Source organism: Dermacentor variabilis, chromosome 3, assembly GCF_050947875.1.
Source record: "Dermacentor variabilis isolate Ectoservices chromosome 3, ASM5094787v1, whole genome shotgun sequence".
NCBI classification, from domain to species: domain Eukaryota; kingdom Metazoa; phylum Arthropoda; class Arachnida; order Ixodida; family Ixodidae; genus Dermacentor; species Dermacentor variabilis.
The window spans coordinates 92,592,157-92,614,823 of NC_134570.1; the positions used below are offsets into that span (position 1 = coordinate 92,592,157).

A 22,667-nucleotide genomic window follows, 5' to 3' on the forward strand; every position below is an offset into this window, starting at 1 on the left:
AGAAGCTTACGAGCGCGTACGTCGTTATGGCGCTTCTTAAGTAAATAACTGAATTTAGTATGCGAGCGGATCAGTCGCTTTATGTGCAATGGATCGCACTTGCGAGCCACAATTCGCATCTTGTGAAACTGTTCAGTGAAGACAGAGCGAGATGGGCCGTCAATTGAGTATCCTTACGTGATTCGAATGCGAGAGCATTAAGAATTGTCTAAGTTATCACGTTAAATCAAGACTCCACCTTAATTTACCTTGCTCTAACTTGTACCAATCTCAATCCACATTAATTCAGTGTAATCCACCTTAATCCATCGTAATACAATTTCGGGAGTGGGCCATGTTACGTTTCGCCTACGACGCGCGGTAAAGCCGGAGAGGATACAACAGACGCCAGGGCTTCGTTCAAAGCGGCAGACATTTTGGCCCGTTCGGCGCCGCCGCTACGCCTCCCTGCCAAGCGCGTCCAGGCATGTTCCGATGCCACGTGTCTTCATGTGCGTGTGTGTGTGTATGTGCATATTGGTGCCCACGCTTGTCGAAGCGCGGCAGCCGGGGAGAGGAGCTCCCAACTGTGAAGCAAGGGGGTCCGAGCGGCGCCGACACGACGGCTGCTCCTCCTTCTCTTCCCATTGTGCCCACGCTTGTCGAAGCGCGGCAGCCGGGGAGAGGAGCTCCCAACAACTGTGAAGCAAGGGTGTCCGAGCGGCGCCGACACGACGGCTGCTCCTCCTTCTCTTCCCATTGTGCCCACGCTTGTCGAAGCGCGGCAGCCGGGGAGAGGAGCTCCCAACAACTGTGAAGCAAGGGGGTCCGAGCGGCGCCGACACGACGGCTGCTCCTCCTTCTCTTCCCATTGTGCCCACGCTTGTCGAAGCGCGGCAGCCGGGGAGAGGAGCTCCCAACAACTGTGAAGCAAGGGGGTCCGAGCGGCGCCGACACGACGGCTGCTCCTCCTTCTCTTCCCATTGTGCCCACGCTTGTCGAAGCGCGGCAGCCGGGGAGAGGAGCTCCCAACAACTGTGAAGCAAGGGTGTCCGAGCGGCGCCGACACGACGGCTGCTCCTCCTTCTCTTCCCATTGTGCCCACGCTTGTCGAAGCGCTGCAGCCGGGGAGAGGAGCTCCCAACAACTGTGAAGCAAGGGGGTCGGAGCGGCGCCGACACGACGGCTGCTCCTCCTTCTCTTCCCATTGTGCCCACGCTTGTCGAAGCGCGGCAGCCGGGGAGAGGAGCTCCCAACAACTGTGAAGCAAGGGGGGTCCGAGTGGCGCCGACACGACGCTGCGCCACCTTATCCCATTGTGCCCGAGCGGCACCGTCACGTGCTCGTCTATAGAGGGGTTCCTTCTTGCCCTCAACTGCGAGAGTATAAAAGCAGCTGCCCCCGGACGCCAAAGGGGGGCTCCGATTTCTTCTGTTGAGTAACGTGCTCTCCCGTCTCTCTACTTCGGTCAACCTGACCGCCAACTCTTTGCGATGTTAGAATAAACAAGTTGTTTTGTTGTTACCAGTCGACTCATGCTTTGCCGGGACCTTCGGATGCTTCCAGTTGTACCCCAGGCCGCCAGGCCAACGCTACCCTTGGGGCTTGCGACCCAGGTGCAACCACGGGCGTCAGCGCCGAGTTCCCAACAACTCGTACCAGCGGTGCGATTACAACAGCCACGGCGTCGTGGCTGTTCGCCGTGGGATTTTGCAGTTCCAGCGCGAGGAACGTGACGTCATCAACAGGTCCAGCGCGAGGAACGTGACGTCATCACTCGGTCACATTGGTTTCCTTGCCGGATTTACAGCTTCATGCGGCATATAAGAAAAACAGCTGCTGTATCATCCAAGTACTTTAAAGACACGTGTGAAAGTACTTGACAGACAGTCTACAAAGGTCTGTCACTGTAAGAAAACAGATAAGACTATTTCGGCTGCCGTCATTTAAGCTCAATGCGTACCGTCCGCGCGATAGGATAAACTTTCAACGACCATTTTCGGTTCAACGTAATCCGCCGCTCATGGGGGAAATAAGTTCGCGCGACGTGCGCCCTGTGGCTCGTCTGTGAACGCTTACGTAGAGCAACCGAATCCGTTGATCTATTCACGTTGTTGCGCGAAGTCACGGCCCGCAGGTAATCTCGAAGCTCCCTTAGATATATTTTTTTATTTTGTCGCTAACGTATATCGGCGCTATATATCACTCCGCAGGGGCAATCTTATACGCAACAACGGTATCTATATGGCAAATAGGAGTTATATCTTTTGGGAGGAACTGCGTCAATTTCGCGGCGCGCTTCTCTCGTGTATATACCGTCGGTTGCGAGCGAATTGCTTTTTGTTCATACTCGTAAAAGCCACCAAGATGAGACGAGTAAGAGAAAAAAAAAAAACAATGAAGGGGAGGTGGTTAGGGAGGGGGTGCGGGAGAGAGAACATCCGAATAACGGGCTCCGCCAGACAGAGAGGGAAGCACGCTTGTTATGCATTTCCTGCTTAAAAGGTCGGTCTTACTCCTTTTTGTTTTACTCGTTTTTTTGTTTTTGTTTTTAATGGGGCGCCGACTGCGCCCGCAGGGACGAACAGTGCCGATCTCTGGGCGTTCCGGTCTCCGGCGAGTACATACGTACGTGACCAAAATATCGACCCCGATAGAGAACAAGCGGTATACGACGAGACGCGAAAGAGTTTGGTAGTTTCACGCGGCGTGAGACTTCCCCTCCCGTGACTGGGACGCACACGCAACGCGCGCGCAGCCACCGCAGAGTCTTTCTTTACGTCATTATTTTCTCTTAGTTACTTCTTTCCCGCGTAGGGCAATCGTTCCCGCGCCGCCCTGGCGTAAGGGCGCGAAGAAGCGAGCGCGCGTCCATGTCCTTCGATCGCCTGCAGTGCGCACTATGTATATGCCGGTTGCTCAAAGAAAGATAACGCTTCGCTGCTGCTTTTTCTGGGCTCTTTTTTGTTTTGGCGCCGCGATCCTGCATCTGTCACGGTGCCCTCCTGTCCTTTATACGAAGACCTCGTTGTGGTTTTGCGAGACAGCCGTGTGCGTGGCCGCGAACTGCTTTTGAGAATGGCGAACACTCGCGGGACGTTCCTTGTTCGGTATAACGTGGGAAAAACAGCATTAGCTGCTACGGGATGTGGCTGTTTGTTACACGAACCTGAGCCAAAGTTCTTCAATGTTGTAGCAGTTCGAAAACTCCGCTTCAGAGTCTGGGAGTGAGTGGGTACCTTTCTGACGGGGAGGGTAGGGGGGAGGGAGGTGAGTAATTGGTTGCCGCGCCTCATTGAGGTCCAAGCTGAAAGTTGTTCATCACATATATCTCGCCTGCTAAAGTACGTTCGCAATGGCGAACTTCACTGCAAAGATGTGCTGGACGAAAAAGCTGTTTACTTGGTTTTGCCTGCAGCGCCTGCGTAGATCTTATTTTGTTTTTTATGCTAGGGAAAGTGGCGCGTTGTAGTTATGGTTTTGTGCACAGGTGACCTTGACATCAACAGACCCCCGACCAAGTTTGCTGATCACAGAGTTTGAGTTTTTAAATGTTGGGGTCCATAAAGTATTTTTCGCAGCCGGTGCTAAATTGAACAGCTCTGAACCTCAACGCTGTCACCATCGGCAACCCTTGTTTAGCCTGTCTCGTCGCTTCATTTTTCTCGTGTACGCTGGTCCAAACTGTGTGTCCGTGGAAGCGGCACGTCTGTTGAGCTTACGTTTACAGCCCACCAAACTCGTTTTCCGAGCGCTCTACGCGCGCATTTTTCGAACGCAAAGAAAGCAGTGCTCAAAGGAGTACTGTTTCAAAGGCGAAGAAAGTTTCGCCGTGATATTAACCCTCGTATTCTAGAAATTGTTTTCTTACTCAACCAAAGCGAAGGGCAGTGCCGCCCCTCTGCAGTAGCAGCAACTGCGCTTCGTTGACGCTCCAAGACAACTATGAAGGCGCGTAGAGTCTTTTTCAGTCGATCGGCTACCCTGTGCTCAACTCGCGTGTGGCAGCCGCAGCGATGGCTGAAACGAAGCAAGTGAGCACACCATGACGCATCCACCTTTGATGTACCGAAAGTGGTTTGGAACTGGTACAGCAGTAAATTATTCAGGGCGGTCTGGCGCTGTCTACTGTATTTCTTGAGTTTAAAGGATATCGACTTTCACTTACCGAAAAATAAACAAAAGATATTAAAAAGGAGTCAGTATTTCTTTAAAAGCAGTATAACGTGCAATTGGCACCAACATATTCCTTTGCTGCCTGGCCGTTACGGCAGTTAACACGAATGCCCTCCAATGGCCATGAAAGTGCAGGCGGACGCAAGCTGGCAGAACAGTGTTTTAACGTGGTTAGATGCTATGCGCTAGCTAGAGCGTCGTACGGTCGGGAGAGCCAAATTTAGAGGCCGATATAAAATTCTGCACGGCTTAGATCTGCGTACGCTCTCGTCGCACAAGCGCACTGATCACTTAAGACAGGGTATGTGTTCGCCTCTGTTGCGATCACACAGCTTAGTGGAACGCGCATTGCTAGACGATCCAGTGCGCACTCACTATTGACCGTCTCTATACTCCCTGTACACATTTCGGGAACGAACTGGGGCCTATTCGCCGCCGGCCGTTGAAGAAGGTGTGCCGTACGTCGCGGCAAGCTGATCGTTCGCTGAAACAAATAAGCTACGTTTCCTCCATCTCTGCCCCATACAGGACTATCATTTATTAAGCCGTGTTATAGTAACTGAGTTGCGTCTCACGAGAGATGGACACTTTCGAAAACTTGTATCTCCGACAGTGCACTAAACTTCGCTGCCTCAGTGACTAGATTTATTAACGAATGCGTTCAATCGACTTCAACACTCGCGCCTTCGACTGCGGGTTGTTTATGGACGGCGGAAGGGGGACAGAGTCTGAGACGTGTGCTCCTAATGTGCCTCAGAACTTCTGTTGGACACAGGACGGTTATACGAGGCCCCGATGCTGCGGTGTGCTCGGGCACTTTTCATGTATGCGCGCGTGTATATGCGTCTTTTTGTGTATTATTTTCATGATTTAACATTGTCACCAGAATTGCAGTGCTGGGACATGGTTAGACTGACCGATTCAGCTCGCATTGCAAAGTTTAAAATATATCTCGCTATGCGTGACGGTATTGCTTGCGGAGCCGAGAGGGTTTGCTGCAACCAAGTCTTAGTTTGTTTCAATCTCGACTGCTACGATATCGCAGTGCGCAGGCGTCATTCTTTCGCAGATAGAAGATCGAGTGCTCTACCTGTCTATGAAATAGTTTTCTCCCTGATGTTCAAATTGTCCAGTCGCCCGTCGATTAGGTATACCCCGCACCTTCTCGGTTGCATTCTTACGCATCCTCTTGCGTCTCTTCCATTATGCGTTATTTCGATCTGCCTGTGTCCTCTCCCGGCTCCCATTTCTCGGGGCTGTCGCAATCCCCCAGCGCGGCTTTGTTTTTTTTTCTTTTCTTTTCTTTTTATTCTCCGCATTATGTTTTCCGGTTGTAAACGGAAAACCACAGTAGTATAATTCAAATCCGTCCCGTGTGGCCTTGCTCTGTTGCCGCGGGTTGTTTTCAGGGCCGTTGCGTCGCGTTGCCTTCAATGCCCGTATAGACACGCGCACACACACTCTATACTACAGACGTGCCAAAGAGTCACTCGCTCGACTCCACGCCGGAGCGCCCTCTATATATCATTAATACACTTGCCTTCTTCCTCATCCTCCGTTATATTACAGAAACGTCTTTTTCTTTCCTTCTTTCTTTCTCCAATGTTATTCGCACGTTTGTTCATACGCGACTCAGGTCTTGTGAAAAGACGCGGACACTTTATTTTTTTACCTCTTGGTCTGTAAAGTTGCACACACGCCCTGGCGTCGGCCGCGACGGTTGTGCGCGAACGAACTTGCGTGAAAGCGCGCGAGCCCGGATTGTCTCGACGGCCGTGGCGCGGCGGACGCGCAACCTTGGTCGTCGGCGCGCGCGCTCTTTTCCGCGTCCGGCGAGACAGGAATTGGCGCGGGGCGCCGGCGTCGCCCCCCCCCCCCACCCCCTCTATCGCGCGACCACGCTTCACTGCGTCCCAATCGGGCCGCCCGCCGACGTCGCCGCCATGCGTGCTCGTCGCGGGCGTCCGGGCTTGCTGCTGCTGCTGCAATTAGGGGTTTCTTCTTTTGTCACCCGGTCTGTACATCGGCCCCGAGAAGAAAAGAAAGGGACAAAGGTTCCGCGTGCGCGTGTGTTCCTAAACCTAATCTGCGCTCACCTCACCCGACACTTCTATAGAAGCCGTAGGTTTCTTTCCGGCCGCGGTACCACCCGCGCCGACCGACTAATGGAACGCGATGCATAATGCAGCGCCCCCTGTCCGCGCCCAGCAACAAATCGCCGTGCTGGCGATCTTCACCTCCACCCACCCCTTCGGGGCCCTTATTCGGGTCAACGGACGGCCGGACACTGCGCCGCTTGACACGCGAACCTGTCGTTGCTCCAGTATCTTGTGTGTATATGCTTTGATTTCATTTTCCCACGCCCTTACCGTGGTTGCACAATATCGGCACGTGGGTGCATATATATACTCGCAAAAGAGTCCCAACATGCTAGAGCACAATGTAGGAGAAAGTTCGCCGGCCAACAGCGATAGAGAACTTGTACTTATCGAAGGCAAACATTTCTTATGAACGGTTTGTTAACAAAACTATAGTTTCGCCCGCAAGGTCAAGCATCGATTGCGATAGCAGATTAATGTACAGCTATACGAAGTAAGGATAGAAGTCTTATTGACCGTATGAACCTGTAAACACAGGCATACTAACTGCTTTAACAAGCACACTGTCACACGCGCACACGCAAACATGGGCACATCTCACTCGATGACCGAGGAAATTCGCTGTCAAAATGCTGGAGTGAGGAAGTACGGCAGCATCAGCGAGCGCATAGACCTTCGTGCTGCGTTTGGCATCAACGCGAACTATAAGCCGCGAAAATACAGCGTGTGACGGACTCGGTCCCCGTCGGAGAAGGGTTTCAATATACAGCGGCCCGGGCAAGTGGGTGTGTCTGCCCGGGTGGCCCGAAGTAGAACGCCGCCTCCCCATCCCCTTCCCTACCCTTCCCCAGGAGCCTTGCGCGCGCGAGACCGAGCCGCGATTGCCGGCGCACGCTTTCGCTACAATATACAGCATACGGCGCGCGGCGACAATTGTATCGCCCTTTGCCTTTATACGGAACCTCATGGCGACGGCAGAAATGCGCCTGGAGAGTCCATATATAACTGCTATCGCAATAAAAAAAAAGGTGCTGGTTAATCGGGCGGGACGAGTTGGCGTGGTAAAATGATGAAGCAGGGCTAAATACGAACGAAGAAATATTAATAGTGATTCCTACTTGCTAATAGTAGACAGCTCTTTTTTGCGTACAATGTGCTTTGCGAATTTGGCCCGAAAATGGTCAAGCCGTCGGTTTCTATTTCTGCAGCACGGATCAGTCAGTTTCGCCGAATGATTTGCTTAGAGTGTTCCTACAACGTCTCGCCAGTGCAGCGCCACGGAAACAGAACAGAAAGTACCACACCATTACTTTTTTTTTTTTTTACACAGTCCGAAGAATGTCGAGTTCGGCGTCGTGACGGTGACAAAAACACAGAACGTGTTTGATTGCCAACGAGCTATGGAAAGAAGAATGATGGGTGTAACGTTAAGGGATAAGAAAAGAGCAGATTGGGTGAGGCAACAAACGCGGGTAAACGACATCTTAGTTGAAATCAAGAAAAAGAAATGGGCATGGGCAGGACATGTAATGAGGAGGGAAGATAACCGATGGTCATTAAGGGTTACGGACTGGATTCCAAGGGAAGGGAAGCGTAGCAGGGGGCGGCAGAAAGTTAGGTGGGCGGATGAAATTAAGACGTTTGCAGGGACAACATGGCCACAATTAGTACATGACCGGGGTAGTTGGAGAAGTATGGGAGAGGCCTTTGCCCTGCAGTGGGCGTAACTAGGCTGCTGCTGCTGCTGCTGCTGCTGATGATGATGATGATGATGACTCACAGTTGTAGGAGTCACACTTGTAAGGTGTGTTATCCATTGAATTGAGGAATGCGTAGACTTTCGTAAGAGCGAAACCGAACCAGAGGCAAATTGTGAGACGAAAAGGCTAGATCGTAGATCGTTTTGCGAGACAAGGATTCTTGGACCATGGCCCCGCCCCGGCCATGCGACGAGGGCGTTATACTGCAGTTTATGAAAGCGACTGGCCTCATACAGCGACCGATTGTAGGCGTGATGGGCAGCCTATAATGCTTTTATCTCTTTCCTTTCTTTCTTTTCGTTCCTGAAGATCCTTCCCCCTGCTTAGGGTAGCCGACCAAACGCACGTCCGGTTGATCTGCCTATACCTTTCCTCTCGCTCTTGCGCATGTGTGCGCACGCTTAGGTTCATCGATTAATGACGCGAGCGCATCGTGAGATATTTGGGACGCGCTCGTTAGCTAACCGATCGAATATTCTGGCTGCAATACTATAGCAGTATTGATTGCCGGAGGCAGGGTATACATGCTGAAATGCCTGCCGACAGGGGTGCTGTTGGTGTTTGGCTAAATGTTTGTGTTCGTTTTCTTTTATTAACAGCGTGCATGCCAAACTCGCGCTTCTAAATTCTAAATGTTTGAAAGCAACAGCAGGTATGTCGATGACATCGTGTACCGGCTACTGTATACATATGGGCCGAGAGCATTGTCGCTAAACACACGATTTCTGCTGTTTTACGTATACCCCTAGAGTATATTAAAAAAAAAAAGAAATAGTATCAATATTGAAGCTGTAATTTCGTTTTCCCTTTAGCTATGACAGTCGGGTCGTGTACTATGTTATCTTGAATTACTCCGTGCAGTGACCAAGGTAAGATTTTGTACTATCGCGCCTATAAGTGCGCGTGCCGCAAAAAAAAAAAAAAAAAAAAAAAACCCACCAACTGGCGAAACAAACGTAGCGCGTGAATACCACGAGCGAATCGCGATCAAATCCTTCAGGTATATGCTTATACGCCCACTGCGTTAGCTACCCATTACTTCCAGTCGCGAATTAATCAGTGTCGTCGCGGCCAAACCGAAGGCTGAGTTCAGGCCGTGCTCAAATGAAACCTTGGGCGAGCTCTCTTTGTCTTGTCTCGCTTGCGGGGCGTTAGAACAAACAAGGTAAGATAGACAGAAATCGCAGAAAACACGGTGTCGACGACGGCAATCGGTTAGACATGACGCCCAATAAAGGTCTGTAATTACCACTGGTACGTATGTAAGTACAATGCAGCCACTCCCATGCATGTTCCTGTTCGAGTACACGTACGCGGATAAAAGGCCTCTCCCGCCTATTTATTTCTCTTAGTCTCTCTCTCTCGATATATATATATATATATATATATATATATATATATATATATATATATATATATATATATATATATATATATATATATATATATACACACTATGCTTATTACTCGCCAGCGCTTGGGCCGACCGTGAAAGCAGGGCACGGACTAGAGGCGGTCCCCGAGAAAAAGCGCTGGAGAGGATGGCACAATATAGCGTTTTTCTTCGCTACAGTATATATACACTTATACAAGGAATCGTCTTCGTAAACCTCCGTAATAGGGGCAGAAAGTCACGTTAAACTACATTGTTTATTCAAAGTTTCGGCGGGCTATATATGCATCCGTATGTTTGGTTTTCAGATGAAAGGTGGACCCTGGCCGAAATCTGGGAGTAAGGAGTTCTCATTTCTGGGGTCCTATTCCTCAGATTTATTTATTTATTTACTTACTTATTTATTCGGTGCGTGGGACAGTGCAGACACTTTGCGCGCAGCTATCGATTATCGATATTATTGCGTCACCGGCATTGCGCAACAAGAGGGTGACGCTCCGTGTGACGCAAGAATTGTCAATTTGGGGCAGGCGTGCGTTTCTCGTTTCGCGTCGATATACCGGAAGAGGGATAGGCCTCATTGCCTCGACAGGGGACAGTGGGGCTCTGCCTTCTGGAGCATTATTGTATGTCCCGAGTGTTGCTTCTCTGAAGTGAAGTTTGATTTGCGAGTCAACCGAGCGTAAAGTATGAAGGTACACGCGTACAATGTGTTGCAGCAGAAAACAAGACGAAAGAAGAAGCAAATGAGAAAAGCGTGCAGCGTGGGTCGGAGCAGAGCGACAACCGCAAGGCGTGCATTTCCGACGCGTGTTTCCCGGCGAAGCGGCGCTTGGCGCGTTGCAGACGGCGCGATAGTTTCACACTGCGTCATACATTGCCGTGCTATAATCAAGTAAGCCTAAATGTGTTCCGTGGAGGGTTACCAGTAACTCACGGTATATACACGCGTTCCGTCCGTCAAGCCAGTTTCGTTACGTCGCGTATAGCAGACATGCCGAAAGAAAAAAAAAGCATGTCGGAAGCTTGTTCCGTCAGGTTAACCTCATTCAGAGGTACGGTGTTAGGTAACCGGGGCTTCTGTAGTCAGAAAACTGCTCGGTTGGTGAGAACGGTTCGTGATAGTTATGCGCATTCGTGAGTCTGGAGCCGCACTGCCCATATATCGTGGTGGGGCAATGAGTGCACGTTTTCCAACCGTTGACACTGCGTTTGCAGAATGGAGGGAGGGGGGGGGCGAGAGGGCAGGTATTTCGATTGATCGGCTTATTTATCTAGACGATATCTGAAATTAAGAAGCACGCGGCATTGCGCCGGCCTGCCCAAAGCGATGTATTTTTGAATAGGCGAGGGATGGGGGGGGGTTGAAATATGTAAAAAAATGTTTAACTCTCTCTCTCTTTCTTTTATGGACGCGCGCTCCTTGCCTTACAACGTCTTTAGTACGCCATAGAGACGAAGAAAGCGTAATTCGCCCATTAACTTTCTTTAACGTCGCAAGCCTGCTTGAAGTGAACACGTGCTGCCTGTGGATAGCGCCCGTCTCTATATACTACTCTCGAGGCCGACTGCTTCAGCTAGGAGGTCGCGACTTCTCGGGGGAGTATATAAGAACAGCCTGGGCGATGATTGCCAACTTTGCGAGACGACTATAGCCCACGGCGCATTCGTTGTCGCCTCCTGCCAGCGCTGTTCGAGCGGTCGACAGTGCAAGCGCGGGCGCCGTCTCTCGAACCGAAACGGCTGTACGCGCGTTGGCGTCATATCAGTTGTCATATACAATATTGGTATGCTCGGCTATTCGGAGCGAATTAATTTTCGTTGTTGTTGTTGTTGTTGTTGGCAGCAAAGCCGCAGGCTTGTTTCATGGTCGCGGTGTGTCCCCATTCTGACGCCTTGGCGGAACGCGTATTTCCATTTCCGCGCGCGTTAAAACCTGAAAACATTAAAATTATTGCGGAACCCTGTAGTCACACGCGTGCTCCCTGTAGCTTCTTCAAAAGGCACGAGAAAGCAGCATGACGAAATATGCTTTGTAAGAGATTTATGGCTGTACGTCAGGTGTCTGCGCAGCCATAATGCCCGTGGACGGTGATAGACGAGTCGCGACTACGGACAAGTGTCTCGTCCCGACCACCACGCACTGCCGGAGTAGATCAGAGCACCGCTGACGCAACCACCGGAAACTCGGTCGACAACGCAGAGCCGGACCACGGGGGCTCCTCCGCACTAAACGACCCGCACGGCTCGCGGGCGCGCCACCGCGGCCATGTAGCTCGGCGCCGGTCTTGCAGAACTCGGGATTATGCTCCACTTCCGCTCCCTCGCGTCGGCGGATTATCCCTCCTCCGGCGACGAACGCGCCCGCAATCGAAGCTTCCTTTCAATCGGGACACGCATCGGTCGAACCCTCTACGGCGCGCGCCCTGCGCCACTGTCACTGCGTGCAGCAGCAGCAGCTCTGGCGAGCAGTCACACGGCGATGCATGCATGTATCTCTAAGCTGTGCGCGAGTCGTAAGAAGAGCGCAGCGGAGACGAGGGGGAGAGGCACCACCGCCCCGGCGACGAGCAGACTACTTACTACTTCCCAGACTGCTTCCTTTCCTCCTCTGCATCCACTCACTTCTCGCTCTTCTTATTCTTCGTCCCTTTGACAGTCGGAAGTCACGGTTGCTCGGGGTGACGAATTCGAAGCCGCTCCTCTCTCCCGGCCTGATGTATGCGCCGTGCGCGCTGAGGTATTGCTCGACGCGCGTGACATAATGACGGTGTTTAGGACGCAGCACGATGCACGTAGGAACGAAAGGGAGGGTGGGATGAAGCGGTGAACAGGGGTCCCCCACCCCAAGAAGGGGGGGGGGGGGGGCGTGTTGCTGCTACTCTAGCCACCTTGTGTGCAGGGCCTCGCCTGCCTTAGCCGGCGGCAAAACTGCTCCAGCGACCGTGGCTATCGCGCAAACCCTATTTTATGCTTCCTCGTCAATTTCGCCGCGCCACTGACATCGTGTGGCAGATGAAATCGAAGATAAGTGTGCGCGCAAAGGGAACGTCTACCTGAGTGGCGTGAGCGAACCGGGACGCTGCTTGCATGCCTTCGGTGGTCCATCGATTAGCCCTAATTGTAGTGGCAGAAGTGGAGCAAAAGATATTCGCGCTTCGTGAAGATTTTTAATCGTTAGTGGCCCGGGCCCGTTATGACGTTACTAAAATAGATTTTGTTGTGTGGCAGCGATGCATCGTTCTTCATCCAAGGGGGTGTGGAAGCCGACGTATCTTTAGGGAAAGGGAAAGCCAGAACGAGCGATGCGGAGTTTCTTTCTTTTTTTGAACGCAGCGAGGAAACGCCACTGGTATAGTGGGAATGATGTGGTTAAAAGAACTAGAATGTTGCGATTCGGACGGATCGGTTACGTTATAGCGTCTCAACTGGATCGCTAGTTTTGTGCGAAGCCTTCTTGAAACTAACAGCCTACCAAATGCGTCAACTACTGTGTGCTGAAATTTGTCGGGAAGCGAGAAAAGATAATACCCATTCATTTTACTTTTGGAAATGAAGTGTGACATGTAAAATGCCCCACGGGAAAGTGGCGCGATATAGTAGATGAGGAGAAGTTTATTAAACTGGCGGACAAATTCTTGAGGCAACGATCGAAGCGGAAGCTACGGAAACGAAACGTGCAATATAGCTATAGAGCCCTCCTATATATATATATATATATATATATATATATATATATATATATATATATATATATATATATATATATATATTGTAGTGGGTAATATGCATGTGGCACAGTGCGGACTGCCACCGCTGCGGCGCGAGACCCGAGCTCGGGCTGTTGATGCGCAGCGCCAGTACTCGTGATCTAGAGCTACCTGCGATCCCTCGAACGAGCTGCAATAAACACCATGCCAATATATATATATATATATATATATATATATATATATATATATATATATATATATATATATATATATATATATATATATATATGTGTGTGTGTGTGTGTGTGTGAAGAAAGAAATAAAGAACCCGCATCCAAACCTCAACGAACCTCAACGAGCGAGCGAGCTCCGTAGCACGAGCCCTTGTCAACCGTGCCGGAGACAGCACAGGTGCACCCGCGGTATACGCGATCGCCTCACCAGCTACAACGATCTTACGAAATCATTCTGTCTCGAAAGAAGAACCTTCCCCATCCCTCATCACAAGCTAAACAGAGCACAGGCAACCACCCTTCGCCCGTTACAGACAAACACGTACCCCTCACTAACACGTTACCACAGGATCTACCCAGACATTTACCCTAGTAACACTTCCAATATCTGTGAGACTCGGGCAGCATCGCTTCCCCACATGCTATTTCAATGTAGACACCAATATCGGACAATTAATACTGTGACTTTCTCGTCGAGATGGCACGCTGCCCTGTGCAGCTCCCACCTCGACGACCAACCCAGCAAGCCTGCGAGGCGGCGAAGAGGCAAGACCTCGACGTCCGGGAAGCCTAGGCCCACCCAACTAAACTGCTGGTTTGAAAAAAAAGTTTGTTCCTCCTCATCCCGCAGTGCCAACGTGAGAGCGGCCCGCCTCGGCTTAAAAAGTCGAGCCTCCTGACCTTATTTCAGTAAAAGTTTTCACACACACACAGTTTCATCCGCGTTAGTTTAAGCCGCGGACGAGATAACACCATTAGCTTAAATACAACAGCAAAATAAGACAGAATGCACCCGTGAGTGTTAAACTTGACATATTTTTGTTTTCTGCTTTTCTCTCCCGTGTTTGGGCAAATGCAAAACCGTCACACGTGGAAGCTATACGCCGATTCCAGTTTCCGTTCCAAGAAACCGAAAGCGCTGCCAAACGCGTGCCTGACCGTACTTGACAACACTCACGCGGAGGCACGGTCTTTTCCCTTCATTGTCACAGAAACGAAAGGCTCTGTAATTTCGGCCCCAGAAAAACGACGTCGGAGACTCGCGTTTTCATCCGTCGTTTATTCCAAAATAAATACAGAGAAAACAGTTGCAGTCTCGTGAGCAGCAGTTAGGGTTTCTTCAGTAGGCTCGCGTTCTACGGTTTAGACGGCAAAATTTGATTTGCATAAAATTGATCTTATCGCGGCGCCGCATAGGAAGGTGCTCGTATGGAACCTAGGCAAGCTCTGACCGCGGATCAGATTCAATTGTGTAAACATCGTTGTGTTAGTACGAAACTTTCAGATTGTGGTCTGTCGTATATTGTTAAAACACCAGAGGTAAGAACACGCTGACGGTCATTTCTGGCGACATTAGGATCCGCAGTTCAAACCAATGGTTTTGTGCATTTACGAAAGGTGCACGTGCGCTCAACCTCGTAAATTTGGACGTAATATCAACAGCACCACGTACAGAGGGTACGAGCGATCACGCTGTCGCGAAGACACCTCCTTGTTTCAAGATCCACAGCCATCTCCTACTTAGTCTTCATAGGCCGCTGTGTACGAGTACTGACCCTTATCAACGCAGCACCCAGCAAGGCTCCGTCGAGCAGCGTATCTCGGCAATACACGCGCCAAACCAAAGCCACCTAGAAATTGGCCAAACCCGCAGCGTCAACACGTGAACGCGTCGACGCAAGCGCATATAGTACTTCAAGCGTTGTCACTGAAAGAAGTGACCCGCCGTGGTTGCTCAGTGGCTATCGTGTTGGGCTGCTGAGCACGAGGTCGCGGGATCGAATCCCGGCCACGGCGGCCACATTTCGATGGGGGCGAAATGCGAAAACACCCGTGTGCTTAGATATAGGTGCACGTTAAAGAACCCCAGGTGGTCGAAATTTGCGTGCCTCATAATCAAAAGTGGTTTTGCCACGTAAAACCCCACAATTTAATTTTTTTTAACTGAAAGAAGTGCGTGTAGCCTACATTAACCCTTGCCATTCTCCCTTACCTTACACAGATGCCACGTTACTTGGCATTAACGTAATATAGGCATTCAATACATTCTATACCTATTTACCCACATGCGTTGTGGGGGCAATCTTCGCATTAACTTATAGAGAGAGAGAGAGCAAATGATAAATGAAAGGTAGTGAGGTTAACCAGGACTGAGCCCGGTTGGCTACCCTACACTGGGGAAAGGGAAAAGGGGACGGAAAGATTAAAAGAAGAAGAGAAAGACCACCGGGGATATCGTTCGGTCACTCAGTTCGGATCACAGACGCTGGCTCAATCCGGTAGCTTTCAAATATCACAGCAGCGCTTTTGTGGCCTTTTGTAGCTGCGATATGCGAGGCCATAGTCCGAGAACTTGTTCAAGATGAACGGTTTTCTGTCTGATTGAGAGCTGTGCAGAGGTCATGTCTTTCATTTTCAAAAGATGGGAAGTAAGTAGCACAGTAGATGTCCTACAGTTCCCTCGACAACACGGGTCTTTCACTTGGCGCTATCAGCCATTCCAATCAAAAACGTATATGCATTGGTGAAAGCGACGCCAAAAAGTAAGCGGGACAGCATTGTTTCCTCATTAACTTATAGGTTCCTATATTGCTTGGCATCTGAAAATGTCTTTTTTTTTTTCGGATGTGCGGTAGCATGCTTTCACTGCAAGCCCTCTTCGCCATTCTCAAAGCTCGTCATAAACTATAGCACCGAACTCCTCGGGTGGCGCGTTGAACAGAAGACCACCGCTGAGAATTCGGATCTTGATTACATGTGGGGTGGGTTGTTTTTACCTCGCCTCGATTTTTTTTTGTTCACCGTGTAAATGACAGCGCAGTCATCATCGAAAGAACATCAATAGGCAAAAATAAAACTGATCGGCGGCTTCGCTGCAACTACTGCATTTCCCGACGACGAATACGATGGCCTGATTTTTCAGATTACTCTCGACTTGTCAGGCTTGTTGCCTCGTATAACGTTAGCATTACTATTTATTTATTTATTTATTTATTTATTTATTTATTTATTTATTTATTTATTTATTTATTTATTTATTTATTTAATAAAGCGAAGCCTTCGTTGCCTGCCATGACGCGGTTTCGCTTAAGTCGGTTGGTCGCTAGACGGTTTCTCAGTGACTCCCAATATTTGAGCCGAGCGAGGAGAGGAATACAAGGAGAGCTTAGAAAAAATATTATGGATTGAATAATAATAATAATAATAATAATAACAATAATAATAATAATAATAATAATAATAATAATAATAATAATAATAATAATAATAATAATAATAATAATAATAATAGTGCAGAAACCATCGGCGACGATTATCAATGTAAGCGAATAGCCCGAAGGAACGAACGAGCGAGCGAGAGAGAGCGAGAGTGAGCGAATGTTTTCCTTACTGAATCCGACCGCCGACCATCGACGCACCACCGACCAACCACAAAAACGAGCTAAAGAACCGAAGAAAGCTATTCGCTTCGATGATATTCGGCAAAAGCAGGAGCAGATTACAAGCTAACTGTTGTAGAGTGAAAACTTGGCGGACCGTTTGGACTCCCCCTTGCCTTCGTTCTTTGTGTGTGTGTGTGTGCCTGCGTGTGTGTGTATGTGCGTGTGTGTGTGCGCGCGGGGGGGGGGGGCACGTCAGGAGTGAAGATGCCTGCTCGTCCTATTGGGCCTGCTCGTCCGAGAAAACCATCGTTCAGGGAACCCCATTGGAGCACCAAGGAGGTATATATGGTGTCTCAGTTAACGTTATCCACGCTCCTGAAAGAAAACAAAGACTTAAGATACAAGTTATATATATATATATATATATATATATATATATATATATATATATATATATATATATATATATATATATAAGTCATATCATGAGAAGCCAACAAACACTGACACCAAGGACAACATAGGGGAAATTACTTGTGCTTAATAAATGAAGTAAAGTAACGATAAATTAATGGAAATTAAAGTGGATGAAAAAATTACCGACGATTACGTTACTTCCTAATGCGAAATTTGAGCGCAGCAAATAAGCTGTTTCACCTTTTGGATAGATTGAGGCAAAGAAATCGAGCAACACATGTATGCGCTATCACAGAATTTTTTTTTTTATTTTTCACACGTATTCCTTTAACAAAGACTCCACTAACAGTTCTTGACAGTCATGAAGGAAGCTTTGTGGTCGGAGAAATAGACTGATATATGTTCGACTTGGTACACCAATGCTTGATTCTGAAAGACGAGATCTATACAAGTGCCTCGCGAGGTTGTCACAGCCGTGGGGGAAGCAGAGGCTAAGCGCCGCCGCCGAGAAGACCCTGCCGTTCGCGCCGCCGAAGCGGAGGCTCATTGCCGCCGTCGAGAGCAACGAGCAGTAAGCGAGGCTGAAGCAGAAGCTCATCGCCGCCGCCGAGAAGACCCTGCAGTTCGCGCCGCCGAAGCGGAGGCTCATCGCCGCCGTCGAGAGCAACCAGCAGTAAGCGGAAGCGGAGGGGGGCGGCGTGTACACCCAGCGGCAAACGATGGGGGCAGAAGCGCGCGCAGCAAGCGGACAACACGATAAAGGGAGGAGGGAAGAGATAGCAGCGACTGACTGATGCCTTTGACTGATACTCTTTCTGCATGGCGGCGACGGTGTTCTATGCAGTCACGTTATCTTGACTCTCTAGCGGCGTCAGCGGCATCCAGCGGTATCAGTCGGTCGCTGCTAGCGCTGGGGGGATGAAAGGGGGGCGGAGCTGGTTACGAGGCCGACGACGACGCCGACGACGACGACGACGCGAAACCCAGGAACGGACGCCAAAGAGCTGCGCTCTAAAAACAACTTGCCGGAGGTGGGAACCGAACCCACAATCTTCGCATTTCGCTTGCGATGCTCTACCACTTGAGCTACCGCGGCGTCGTTTCCGCGTCCACTTTATTGGGTATTTATGTGTACTAGTAGAACCCTGGGAGTGTTAACCAGCGCCACCACTCACAGACCTTGGCGGAGGACGTGGAACGCCCTTTTTGCCCCAGGCGTCACGAGAACGTGATCTTTTTGAGAGGAGGCAGAAAGAAAGAGAGAGAAAGGCAAAGGAAAGACAGGGAGGTTAACCAGAGATTATCTCCGGTTGGATACCCTGTACTGGGGGAGGGGCAAGGGGATGCGATAGATGAGAGAGGAGGCAACTGGTCAATAAACCCACATATGATACCTGAAGGCATCAATGTTGCCGGATTGATGCCCTCCGCGACGGACCTCGGGAGGTGCGTCGCGGAGGACATCGTCCCACAGCTCTTTGTTGTGTAGGGGGTAAAGGAGAGTTGGTAAGGGAGGAAAGAGGCTTGGAGTGCACTCACTCGTGACGTGGAAGATTGTGGGCGAGCTGTTATGGAGCGACCCTTGTTTGGAGCGTAACGCCGGAACGCATAAAATCGTGACGCGGAAATGACATGTGATGAACGCCCGTCGTCACGGTGAACGGCAGCTGGCTGCACGTTCATCCAGCTGCAGATCGATCACCTCCTTATTGACTGCCAATCGGTTTACGGCATGGCATCTCTTCTCAGGCAGGAGAAGATCAAAAAAGAAGGCGGTCAAGGGACGAACAATGGAGTCACTCGCTCCCTGTTACGCGCTTGTCATAATCAAGCCGTGAAAAAAAATACAATATGCGAAAAACATTTTTTAAAACTCTCTAAAGGCAACGGAGTGCAGCCACTCCTTTATCAGGGAGTTCCTGTCCGATATTTGATTCTATTTTCGCTTAAGAATGGGATGTATCCTTTAAGCTCTTCTTTGTTCGAAACATTTAGATAGTTTGGGGCTCAACTATGAATTAATAGGAATATCCGGCGCCTTTTGCAGGCACCACCTTCCTCCCGAACAGTGATAGAAATAAAATATTTAAAATATGAGAAGTTTTGCAAGGCGCACGCGCACAGCTTACTACTCCGGGTGAATGCGATGGAGCGTGAAATAACAAACAGAGAACAAGCCAGGTTCACGCACTGTACACACTGAGTCACATACAAAGCTTACCGCAGTATCCCGCTGTGGCCAGTGTGTCGCAGGAAATCGGCACAGGACTTCATTGCGTGGGACGTACAGGTGACGTTGCTTCATCATCCATTTACGACAGTTCTCGTATATACCCTCCGATATAATAAGCAGTATAATTACTTTGGTTGTGCTTAGTAAGAGTGAAAGTACAGTTGCCGTCATAGTTAAGCCTTAACCACGCCTTAAGTGACTTTTTGCATCACCTGTTGGGTATTTCTGGTTGGGGTGCTTTAACGTACTAGCTTAATGCGCATTTCTTCAAAAGCATTCGGTGTTTTCTCCTCACAGGTCGCGTGTGCTGAGGTTAAGTCGCCATCTATGTGTCCCTAGTGTTCAGGTGAAATCTGACGGCATCTGCACAGCGGTAGGATGTGGTGAAAAGGAAGTTATATACGGCAAAATGTGTTGCTCCTATTAAATGTGCTGGCAACGCTCCCTCTTCTTTCATGGTTAAGTGCAGAAAACGCTGAAAGAAAAATTAAAACAATTTTCCATCATGAAATGTATGCTATCCAGGCTGAATGACAGGTCGTATTAGAACTCCGAAAATAAGTGTTTAATGTACCACTTAAAGATGATAATTGTGGTATAAACAAACGTTACAATTCGCCAAATCGAGTGGCAAGTCATCCGCTATTTCTGTTTTTGCTGGCAAGAAAAGGAAGGAGAACAGATAATCTAGCACTAGTAAAACATTACAGCGCGAACTCCACTGAAGTTGTCTAAGTATGCGTAAGCACTGTGCCACTTACTCATTTACGCGTAGCTCCTGTCATTGTCAATCTCATCAAACTTGATCCGACCAATATAAACCCTTACCAACCCTTATCGGTCGTTATCAACCTTATCGGACCAGATCCGATCCTTACCAACCCTTATCTGTCCTTCTCAATCTAATCAGACGTGATTCCACTCTTATCAGCTCTTATCGGTCGTCATAATCCTTATCGGACTTGATTCGAACCCTAACCGGTCCTTATAAAACTTACCAGAATTTCTCCGACCTTTATAAGACCTTATCGCTCTTACCTTATCGTTCTTTAGTACCTTATCCATCCGCGTCGAACCATTATAAACCGCGATGAAGCCCATATAACCCCTCACCACTCCTTATCATCTCATTGACTGCTTTTCTCTCTGTCTTGTGCGACGCGAAGTGCTTGAGCTCTCGGAGATCGGTGGCATTTCGGTGGAAGACGCATCAATCGAAGGAGCATCCCGCGACCGCCGAAACGCCTTGGGGATGTGGCGTGTTTGACATTACATTTGCGCAAAGTGCTAACGTCTACAATGCTCCAAGCCGGCTCTACATGTGGTCCTATAGATGGCTTTTGTTCCACCATCACCAAATATTTCAAGAACGCCTTCGTAGAAACTGTGCTCCCTTGACACTTGTTTCGTACCGCCGGTACTGTACATTCATATGGTTCAGATATATTCACCTTCTGCGAGCGTGGGTGTTTAGAGCAATGGGTAAGACACTCGGGCGCTCTCGATTCCCTGGCCACATCCAACGATAGTGGAAGATGCCGTCACGTACAAAGAGCAAATAGCTGAACACTACAAGAACATCAGGGAAAACCCCACTATTTTATCCCAACCTCATCCTTTACTCAACACGGAACAAGCACGTGTCCTTCGAAAATTTCGAACACTCTCCTCACGCTACTAATGCTCCACAACTTTTGATGGCGTAGCAGAACTCACTGCCCCAACTGTCCGGAGATAAGGGCACGTACAGGACACAATATGTACTCATGTAACACTGCCATTACCTCTCCTTATTCCCCTTACCCTCCCCCTCCTTCCTGAAGTGCTTGGCTTCACTCGTGCTCAGCGGATCAACAACGGACCTTAGCAGAGCAAGTGCTCTTCTATTCTGGACCCCAGTGCTGGCCTTAAATAAAGATTTTTTTTGCTTGCTTCCTTATTTCTGAGCCCATGGCCGTACGCATCGATGGCGCAGAAACCACGAAAGCGTTATTGAACGACCTCAAGTCGACAGGTCTTGGCGACCGTTTCTAGATTCGGTGCGATCCTTCAGATGTGTGCGAAACTGCGTTCTGTCTCTGCTTTTATCCCTATACCCCCTAACCCCAGTGTAGGGTAGCAAACCGGACATGCGCCTGGTTAACCTCCCTGCCTTTCCTCTCTTCTACTTCTCTCTCTCTCTCTTCTGAGCGTGGGGCCGTAGGTTCGAAACTCACCACCGCCAACATTATTCCTTTTGAATTTATTGTTTTTTTTATAGACACGAATTACTTCATCGCTGTTTCTATTGCGGGACAGACAGACCGACAGGTTTCCTCGTTGGGTAGGCCTAGACATGCTTATGCATTTAGAACATGCGCCGTAAATGGTGATATGTCATATATATAAACAGGTTTCAACATGCAACATTACGGACAGCTCGAGAACATTTGCGTCTTGTCCAATGAAAACTGGAATACACGTAAAATCTGTTTAAAGTACGACACTCGAAAGAGAGAGAGGGGGGGGAGAGAGAAAGAAGTAATAAGGGAAAGGGGGAGGGTGACAATGGCTAAGCCCGGTTGGCTGCCCCACACTGCGTGAAGGAGAGAAAGGGGACAAAATGTGAGCAAAAGGAGAGACGTTCACAGTATGCACGCAACACACACGCCTTCATCGTTTCGTCAGTCAAAACTCGCAGGCGGTCATGCAGGACAAGAGTGCGATGATGGGCTGGTTGGTTGAGCAACGCTTGAAGAATGAGAGCGCAGCGGCAGAACCAATGAAAGACGTAACAGCGTTTGTGCTGCTCCGTCTTAAACTAATATTGTTGCTGCGCTGTGTCTTTTCTCAAAATGCTGTTCATATAGGTCACTCTCGTGAAACGCATCAATGGTTTCGCGGTTTGGTACACAGCGAATGCACAGGGCCGTCCACGGTCTAAGGATATTTCTCTTGAATAAGAGGACTCTCATCGAGTTTCTCCATTGCCGTCCGAAGGGCAAGCCTCCGATCCAGGTATTATGGGCAGTCACGCGGGAGGTTTCTTAAAAGTTCTTTTTTTTTTTCTGCGTCACATGTGCCAGAATGGGTACTGTCCGCCATTCCCTTGAAGAATGAACAGACGTTGGTAAAGGCAACCCCTATTCACAGGCAACGCAGCAAGGTGCGTTCACAGAACACACTAGAAAACTTCAACACATACTACATGTATAGCGCATGCGCACCGGCCACTGAAATCAAAGCCAGTGAAAACAGTTAGGAAACAAAAAAGAACCTAAATTCTTATTGAACGCCTTACT

General features: G+C 49.3%; 1 protein-coding gene across 1 annotated transcript in view; it reads left to right on the forward strand.

The window, feature by feature from the left end:
* Nucleotides 1-22,667, forward strand: part of LOC142576051 (pleckstrin homology domain-containing family G member 5-like) — a 747,630-nt gene that overhangs the window by 119,931 nt on the left and 605,032 nt on the right. The window lies entirely within an intron of this gene.